Here is a 10,738-nt window from a genome sequence, read left to right on the forward strand (position 1 = left end):
GGTTTAGGCCATGTCTTGGGGCGTGCCGCAGTTGTGCCCCCCTCCCCACCTGTGCCCATGGTATTTTTAATGCGTAATTATCTACGCGCGGCACGAATATCGCCGTTGCGCTGGGATTGGGGTGGCTGCCGTATTGCTACGCGAGCTCAGATCACGCCAGGCAGTCTATTTGCCGATTGCCCCGAGCGCGCTTGAAGGTGTCCGGGCTTTGAAACGCCGAACCGGTTGATTGCCTTGAGAGGCTGCTTTGCGCTTCTGCTGCGAGGGCTGGGATGTGCTCCTCTGTTCGGAGAGAGCGCTCTGTGATTCCATTGACTGTAATAACTCCGTGAGGTCCTGGCATCTTGAGCTTGAGGTATGCATAATGCGGTACCGCATTGAATCTAGCAAATGCGGTTCACCCGAGCAGCGCGTGATAACCACCGTGGAACGGGACTATATCGAAGATTAACTCTTCGCTTCGAAAGTTATCCGGGGATCCGAAGACCACTTCCAGTGTAATTGAGCCTGTGCAATGGGCCTCTATGCCTGGAATGACGCCCTTAAAGGTTGTTTTTGTGGGTTTGATCCTTGAGGGGTCTATACCCATTTTGCACAATGTGTCCTGGTAAAGCATGTTCAGGCTGCTGCCGCCGTCCATAAGGACTCGAGTGAGGTGAAATCCGCCGATGATTGGGTCGAGGACCAGTGCGGCGACCGCCATGACGGATACTAGTGTGGTGGTCCCTACGATCGAAAGTGATCGAATAGGAGGACCATGGGTTGAACTTTGGGGCGACTGGCTCTAACGCATATACGTCCCTGAGCGCACGCTTCCGCTCCCTCTTGGGGATGTTGGTTGCGTATATCATGTTCACCGTCCGCACTTGCGGGGGAAACCTCTTCTGTCCTCTAGTGTGCGACTGTCGGGGCTCCTCCTCATCATCGCTATGCGGCCCCTTGTCCTTGTTCTCGGAAATTAACTTGTCGGCCTGCTTGAACATGCAACAATCCCTGTTGGTGTGATTGGCTGGCTTGTCTGGGGTGCCGTGTATTTGACACGAGCGATCGAGTATACGGTCCAAGCTGGACGGACCCGGCGTACATTGTTTGAATGGCTTTTTCCGCTGACCGGGTTTAGAGCCTTTGAATCCGGCATTGACTGCCGTATCCTCACTATGTTTGCGGTTAATGCGGCACTTATGCTTGTTGCGACGTGATCTGCTATTGCCGTCCTTGGTATCTGAGGTACCATGGTTCTTTGATATGTTATTACTGCGAGCCAGCCAGCTGTCTTCTCCCGCACAAAAGCGGGTCATGAGCGTCGTGAGAGCTGCCATAGATTTCGGCTTTTCCTGACCAAGGTGCCGGGCTAGCCACTCATCTCGGATGTTGTGCTTGAAAGCCGCTAAGGCCTCCGCATCCGGACAGTCGACGATTTGATTTTTCTTTGTAAGGAACCGAGTCCAGAATTGCCTGGCCGACTCTTCTGGCTGCTGAATTATGTGGCTCAAGTCATCGGCGTCTGGTGGTCGCACATAAGTGCCCTGAAAGTTGTCGAGGAATGCGGCTTCCAGATCTTCCCAACAACTAATGGAGTCCGCTGGCAAGCTGTTAAGCCAAGGCCGCACTGGTTCTTTGAGCTTTAGTGGGAGGTATTTGATGGCGTGTAAGTCATTGCCGCGGGCCATGTGGATGTGGAGGAGGAAATCCTCAATCCATACTGTGGGATCTGTTGTGCCGTCGTATGATTCAATATTTACAGGTTTGAAACCTTCTGGGAATTGATGTTCCATTACTTCGTCTGTGAAGCATAAGGGGTGTGCGGCGCCTCTGTATTGGGCTATGTTGCGACGCAACTCGAATGGGTCTTGCCCACTGTATTCGGCCCAGCCGGATTTTCTTTTACTGTATCCGGCGTGAAGTTTGTTGTCTCGCAGAGTGGTGTGCCCTCGTGATCTGTAGATCGATCTTGAATGCTTTGCCTTGTCCTCCAATATGTCTCGCAGGTCTGGCGTATCTTCCCATGCCTTTTTATTTGAATGGCGTTGGGGTGGAGGCTGAGCTTTTGGCTGGAATGCCTCTCTATCGCGGCCATGAGGTGGCCGATCAACCGTATCATATGCTTCTTCCTCCAGTCGGGGTAGTAAACTGCGCCTTGGGTAACTCTTGGAAGGACGCTCGAGTTTATATTCCTCAGCCGCGAGGACTGCAGTCCATTTGTCAGCTAGCAGATCTTGATCAGCTTGAAGCTGCTGCTGCTTTTTCTTCAGGCTATTTGCCGTGGCCATAAGCCGTCGCTTGAAGCGCTCTTGTTCGACGGGATCCTCTGGCACGGCGAATTCGTCGTCGCCGAGGCTTGCCTCGTCTTCGGAGGGGGGCATGTAATTATCATCCTCCTCCTCTCCGTCTACCGCTCTCTCAGGAGGGCTGGCTCCTCCATCCTCCTGCTCTAGATTTTGCTGGAGGGGATTGTTGTTGTCTTCGGCACTATCCGGAGTGTTATTATCTCCTGTGCCGGTATCACCACTTTTGCTTTGGCGGGGCTTAGAGCGGCGCCGCTGACGTCGGCGCTTGGGTTGCTTCTTGGAGGGGTCATCCTCCGCTATCTCGTCGCCATTACCTTCTTTGGGTGTATCCACCATGTATATATCGTATGATGAGGTGGATTTCTAGTGCCCTATAGGCACTGGTTCATGTTTGTCTCCTACATCATCGTCCATACCGTCGATGTCTTCGGAGTCGAAGTCGAGCATGTCGGTTAAATCATCGGCAGTGGCTACGAAGTGGGTGGTGGGTGGGCGTCGAATTTCTTCGTCGTCTGCATCCCAATCCTATTGGCCATAGTCCGGCTAGGGCTCTCCTGACAAGGAGAGAGATCTTAGTGAATTCAGAATGTCACCGAAGGGCAAATGCTGAAAGATATCCGCGGCGGTGAATTCCATGATCGGCGCCCAACCGGATTCGATTGGTAGTGGCACGGAAGGTTCGGAGTCTGGAAAAGAGTCTGACACCTTGGAGTCACGGGCTTCGCAGAGGATGAGGCTGGTGTTCGGCTCGATCGCCGTTGAGATCGCAGCCCCCGAGGCGGTGTCTAGCCACCCGTCCTCGATTGGCGCAGTTGGCTCCGAGCTAAGGGTCAGACCTGATGCGGGTGCGGCCTCTGGGGTACTATTCAGCGGGAGAGCTAGGTCATACCCATCACGACAGTGCGGCGCGCCCGGCTGTGGCTCGAATCCGTCGAAGATCAAGTCTCCGCGGATGTCGGCCGTGTAGTTCAAAATTCCAAATCTGACCTGATGGCCAGGGGCATAGCTTTCAATCTGCTCCAGATGTCCAAGCGAATTAGCCCGCAGTGCAAAGCCGTCGAATACGAAGATCTGTCGGGGAGAAAAGTCTCACCCTGGACCGCATCGCTATCGATGATAGTAGGAGCCATCAAGCCTAACGGCGACGACACAGAGGAACTCTCAATGAAAGCACCAATGTCGGTGTCAAAACCGGCGGATCTCGGGTAGGGGGTCCCAAACTGCGCGTCTAGGCCGGATGGTAATAGGAGGCAGGGGACACGATGTTTTTACCCAGGTTCGTGCCCTCTTGATGGAGGTAAACCCCTACGTCCTGCTTGATTGATATTGATGATATGTGTATTACAAGAGTAGATCTACCACGAGATCAGAGAGGCTAAACCCTAGAAGCTAGCCTATGGTATGATTGTATGTTATGGTTGTTGTCCTACGGACTAAAACCCTTCAGTTTATATAGACACCGGAGAGGGTTAGGGTTACACAAGGTCGGTTACAAAGGAGGAGATATCCATATTCGTATTGCCTAGCTTACCTTCCACGCCAAGTAGAGTCCCATCCGGACACGAGACGAAGTCATCAATCTTGTATCTTCATAGTCTAATAGTCCGGCCAATGGAGATAGTCCGGCTGTCCGGAGACCCCCTAATCCAGGACTCCCTCAGGTAGGCACACAACTTTCGTGAGTGAACCGTGTGCTATTTGAAAACATTTACATGAACCGGAACTGCATGTGCTGTCGAAAGGGATGAGGATCGCCGTTCAATTAAGGAGTATCCAACGGTGCAGACGTATGATCCGTGGGGTTTGGGTTCTGGCCAATCAGAACGCACGACTCAGATCACGCGTGTGGCAGGGGGGCATCAGCCACGGTTTAGTGGACACACGTCTTTTGTGAGTGAACCATGTGCTATTTGAAAACATTTACATTAACTAACATCATATTTTTGTTTGAATGAAAACATGAGTTCATTGTTGTGTGTCGCTTTGCGAGTTTTCATTCATTGTTCGAGAAACGGGGAAAAACTTCAAATAGTTCGGCCGCAGGATGCGGCCAGAGGCGTAGGCCTTGTTGGTATTTTAATTTCAGGAAATGCATATAGAGTCCGAAAATAGCGAAAATTATTGTGTCACTGTGGCGTGCTCTCACGATTGCATGGAAAAAATTTGGTAAAGTTTGGCACAAGTTATGGTGCTCGCACCTTCCATACCAGAGCATCTCACATGAAGGATCATAGTTTCCAAAAGGAGATGCGACACTTCGGACTCGAAATCGTCAGTTACTACATCGTTCCGCCTCGAAAAAAATCATGGTAAACAGTCGTGGATATAACCTTGGTTTGATTTTTCGGCCCATTTTTAGGTCTTGTCTGCTATGTTTAAGTCATTCTTTGCACTTTCCTTGCATTTTAGTGCATATAAAGTCAAAAACCCTACTACAGCTACATGTGGGTGTTTTAGTTAGGCTATACTTAGGCTACTCATAGTGGAGAGTGTCATATACTAGTGTCATGCTTATATATATATATGATCTAGTGTATGATACTACCTTTAATTATAGTGCATAGTATAATAGAGTAGTATCATAGATGATCATATTTATTGCCATGCATGACACAAATTAGCATCGCATTTAACATGATACGGTATCTACCTATATGTTACTCTAACTCTCTCTATCTTATTTAATTCTTTGCCACATCGGCATACTTTCTATTTCCGAGTGCTTGATATCGGTTATGATACCACCACTATGACCAGCCTTATAGTGGGGAGTATCATATAACTATAGTATCATGCATATGATACTAGTGTATGATACTACATACGTACGTTCATAGTGCGCATAGTATCATAGAGTAGTATCATAGATGACCGTATTTATGGCCATGCATGACACAAAGTAGTATTTCATATTTATTATGTTACAGTATCTACCTATGTTACTTCTTTGCCACATCATCATATTTGCTATTCCTGAGTGCATGATACCGGCTATGATACCCCCACTATGGCCACCCTAAGGCTGGTCGTAATGGGAGTATCATAAGCGGCATCATGGATGCCAACTACTAGACTTTTTGGATGATGTAGTGCACACAGTTAAATGAGGAAAGAGAGGGTGTGGCTGTTGGAAATATGCCCTAGAGGCAATAATAAAATGGTTATTATTATATTTCCTTGTTCATGGTAATTGTCTATTGTTCATGCTATAATTGTGTTATCCGGAAATTGTAATACATGTGTGAATACATAGACCACAACATGTCCCTAGTGAGCCTCTAGTTAACTAGCTCGTTGATCAATAGATAGTCATGGTTTCCTGACTATGGACATTAGATGTCATTGATAACAGGATCACATCATCAGGAGAATGATGTGATGGACAAGACCCAATCCTAAGCATAGCACACGATCGTGTAGTTCGTTTGCTAGAGCTTTTCCAATGTCAAGTATCATTTCCTTAGACCATGAGATCGTGTAACTCCCAGATGCCGTAGGAGTACTTTGGGTGTACCAAACGTCACAACATAACTGGGTGACTATAAAGCTATACTACAGGTATCCCCGAAAGTATCTGTTGGGTTGACACGGATCGAGACTGGGATTTGTCACTCCGTATGACGGAGAGGTATCTCTGGGCCCACTCGGTAATGCATCATCATAATGAGCTCAATGTGACCAAGTGTTTGGTCACGGGATCATGCATTACGGTACGAGTAAAGTGACTTGCCGGTAACGAGATTGAACGAGGTATTGGGATACCAATGATCGAATCTCGGGCAAGTAACGTACCGATTGACAAAGGGAATTGAATACGGGATTGATTGAATCCTCGACATCGTGGTTCATCCAATGAGATCATCGAGGAGCATGTGGGAGCCAACATGGGGATCCAGATCCCGCTATTGGTTATTGACCAGAGAGTCGTCTCGGTCATGTCTGCGTGTCTCCCGAACCCGTAGGGTCTAGGCACTTAAGGTTCGATGACGCTAGGGTTGTAGAGATATTAGTATGCGGTAACTCGAAAGTTGTTCGGAGTCCCGGATGAGATCCCGAACATCACTAGGAGTTTCGGAATGGTCCGGAGGTGAAGATTTATATATAGGAAGTCAAGATTCGGCCATCGGGAAAGTTTCGGGGGTAATCGGTATTGTACCGGGACCACCGGAAGGGTCCCGGGGGTCCACCGGGTGGGGACACCTATCCCGGAGGGCCCCATGGGCTGAAGTGGGAGGGGAACCAGCCCCTGGTGGGCTGGTGCGCCCCCCATGGGCTTCCCCCTGCGCCTAGGGTTGGAAACCCTAGGGGTGGGGGTGCCCCACCTGACTTGGGGGCCAAGCCCCCCTTGGCCACCCCCCTAGAGATCCCATCTCCTAGGGCCGGCGCCCCCCTAGGGGTCCTATATATAGTGGGGGGGGGAGGGAGGGCAGCCGCACCAAGCCCTTGGCGCCTCCCTCTCCCCTCGTAACACCTCTCTCTCTCTCTATCTCTCTCTCTCTCTCTCTCTCTCTCTCTCTCTCTCTCTCTCTCTCTCTCTCTCTCTCTCTCTTTCTCTCTCGTTGGGGCTTGGCGAAGCTCTGCCGAGATCACCGCTGCTTCCACCACCACGCCGTCATGCTGTTGGATCTCCATCAACCTCTCCATCCCCTTGCTGGATCAAGAAGGAGGAGACGTCTTCCCCAACTGTACGTGTGTTGAACGTGGAGGTGACGTCTGTTCGGCGCTTGGTCATCGGTGATTTGGATCACGATGAGTACGACTCCATCAACCCCGTTCTCTTGAACGCTTCCGCTCGCGATCTACAAGGGTATGTAGATGCACTCCCCTCTCCCTCGTTGCTAGATGACTCCATAGATTGATCTTGGTGATGCATAGAAGATTTTAAAATTCCGCTACGTTCCCCAACAGTGGCATCATGAGCTAGGTCTATGCGTAGTTTCTATGCACGAGTAGAACACAAGTTGTTGTGGGCGTCGATTTTGTCAATTTGCTTGCTGTTACTAGTCATATCTTGATTTGGCGGCATTGTGGGATGAAGCGGCCCGGACCGACCTTACACGTACGCTTACGTGAGACTAGTTCCACCGACTGACATGCACTAGTTGCATAAGGTGACTAGTGGGTGTCTGTCTCTCCCACTTTAGTCGGATCGGATTCGATGAAAAGGGTCCTTATGAAGGGTGAATAGAAATTGGCATATCACGTTGTGGTTTTGGCATAGGTAAGAAACATTCTTGCTAGAAACCTATAGCAGCCACGTAAAAAACTTGCAACAACAATTAGAGGACGTCTAACTTGTTTTGGCAGCATATGCCGTGTGATGTGATATGGCCAAAAGGATGTGATGAATGATATATGTGATGTATGAGATTGATCATGTTCTTGTAATAGGAATCACGACTTGCATGTCGATGAGTATGACAACCGGCAAGAGCCATAGGAGTTGTCTTAATTTATTTATGACCTGCATGTCAACATAAACGTCATGTAATTACTTACTTTATTGCTAAGCCGTTAGCCATAGTAGTAGAAGTAATAGATGAAGAGACAATTTCATGAAGACACGATGATGGAGATCATGATGATGGAGATCATGGTGTCATGCCGGTGACGACGATGATCATGGCGCCCCGAAGATGGAGATCAAAAGGAGCAAAATGATATTGGCCATATCATGTCACTATTTGATTACATGCGATGTTTATCATGTTTTTGCTTCTTATTTGCTTAGAACGACGGTAGTAAATAAGATGATCCCTCACAATAATTTCAAGAAAGTGTTCCCCCTAACTGTGCGCTGTTGCGAAAGTTCGTTGTCTCGAAGCACCACGTGATGTTCGGGTGTGATAGATTATAACGTTCACATACAACGGGTGTAAGCCAGATTTACACACGCAATACACTTAGGTTGACTTAACGAGCCTAGCATGTACAAACATGGCCTCGGAACATGGAAGAACGAAAGGTCGAACATGAGTCGTATAGAAGATACGATAAACGTGAAGATGTTCACCGATGATGACTAGTCCGTCTCACGTGATGATCGGACACGGCCTAGTTGACTCGGATCATGTATCACTTAGATGACTAGAGGGATGTCTGTCTGAGTGGGAGTTCATTAAATAATTTGATTAGATGAACTTAATTATCATGAACTTAGTCTAAAAATCTTTGCAAAATGTCTTGTAGATCAAATGGCTAACGCTCATGTCAACCGCAACTTCAATGCGTTCCTAGAGAAAACCAAGCTGAAAGATGATGACAACAACTATACGGACTGGGTCCAGAACCTGAGGATCATCCTCGTAGCTGCCAGGAAAGCATATGTCCTAGAAGCACCGCTAGGTGATGCACCCATCCCAGAGAACCAAGACGTTATGAACGCTTGGCAGTCACGTGCTGATGATTACTCCCTCGTTCAGTGCGGCATGCTTTACAGCTTAGAACCGGGGCTCCAAAAGCGTTTTGAGCGACAGGGAGCATATGAGATGTTCAAAGAGCTTAAAATGGTTTTCCAAGCTCATGCCCGGGTCGAGAGATATGAAGTCTCCGACAAGTTCTACATTTGTAAGATGGAGGAAAATAGTTCTGTCAGTGAGCACATACTCAAAATGTCTGGGTTGCACAACCGCTCGTCCCAGCTGGACATTAACCTCCCAGATGAGGCGGTCATTGACAGAATCCTTCAGTCGCTCCCACCTAGCTACAAGAGCTTTGTGATGAACTACAATATGCAGGGGATGGTGAAAACTATTCCTGAAGTATTTTCAATGCTAAAATCAGCGGAGGTGGAAATCAAAAAGGAACATCAAGTGTTGATGGTTAATAAAACCACTAGTTTGAAGAAAGGCAAGGGTAAGAAGAACTTCAAGATGGACGGCAAGGGAGTTGCCACGCCTGGTAAACCAGTTGCCGGGAAGAAGTCAAAGAATGGACCCAAACCTGAGACTGAGTGCTTTTATTGCAAGGGAAAGGGACACTGGAAGCGAAACTGCCCCAAATACTTAGCGGACAAGAAGGCCGGCAACACTAAAGGTATATGTGATATACATGTAATTGATGTGTACCTTACCAGTACTCGTAGTAGCTCCTGGGTATTTGATACCGGTGCGGTTGCTCACATTTGTAACTCAGAACAGGAGCTGCGGAATAAGCGGAGACTGGCGAAGGACGAGGTGACGATGCGCGTCGGGAATGGTTCCAAGGTCGATGTGATCGCCGTCGGCACGCTACTTCTACATTTACCTACGGGATTAGTTTTAAACCTCAATAATTGTTATTTAGTGCCAGCTTTGAGCATGAACATTGTATCTGGATCTCGTTTAATACAAGATGGCTACTCATTTAAATCTAAGAATAATGGTTGTTCTATTTATATGAGAGATATGTTTTATGGTCATGCCCCGCTGGTCAATGGTTTATTCTTAATGAATCTCGAACATGATGTTACACATATTCATAGTGTGAATACCAAAAGATGTAAGGTTGATAATGATAGTCCCACATACCTGTGGCACTGCCGCCTTGGTCACATCGGTGTCAAACGCATGAAGAAGCTCCATACAGATGGACTTTTAGAGTCTCTTGATTTCGAATCATTTGACACGTGCGAACCATGCCTCATGGGTAAAATGACCAAGACTCCGTTCTGTGAAACAATGGAGCGAGCAACCAACTTATTGGAAATTATACATACTAATGTGTGCGGTCCAATGAGCATTGAGGCTCGCGGTGGCTATCGTTATGTTCTCACTCTCACTGATGACTTAAGTAGATATGGGTATGTCTATTTGATGAAACACAAGTCTGATACCTTTGAAAAGTTCAAGGAATTTCAGAATGAGGTAGAAAATCAACGTGACTGAAAGATAAAATTCTTATGATCAGATCGTGGGAGAGAATATTTAAGTCACGAATTTGGTACGCACTTAAGGAAATGTGGAATCGTTTCACAACTCACGCCGCCTAGAACACCTCAGCGTAACGGTGTGTCCGAACGTCGTAATCGCACTCTATTGGATATGGTGCGATCTATGATGTCACTCACTGATTTACCGCTATCATTTTGGGGATACGCTCTAGATACAGCTACATTCACTTTAAATAGGGCACCGTCTAAATCCGTTGAGACGACACCGTATGAATTATGGTTTGGGAAGAAACCTAAGCTGTTGTTTCTAAAAGTTTGGGGATGCGATGCTTATGTCAAGAAACTTCAACCTGAAAAGCTCGAACCCAAGCCGGAAAAATGTGTCTTCATAGGATACCCCAAGGAAACCATTGGGTATACCTTCTACCTCAGATCCGAAGGCAAGATCTTTGTAGCCAAGAATGGGTCCTTTCTGGAGAAAGAGTTTCTCTCGAAAGAAGTAAGTGGGAGGAAAGTAGAACTCGATGAAGTACTGCATCTTGAACCGAAAAGTAGCACAGCTCAGGAAGATGTTCCTGTG

The sequence above is a fragment of the Triticum aestivum genome, chromosome 3A (genome assembly GCF_018294505.1).
Source record: "Triticum aestivum cultivar Chinese Spring chromosome 3A, IWGSC CS RefSeq v2.1, whole genome shotgun sequence".
Lineage (NCBI taxonomy): Eukaryota > Viridiplantae > Streptophyta > Magnoliopsida > Poales > Poaceae > Triticum > Triticum aestivum.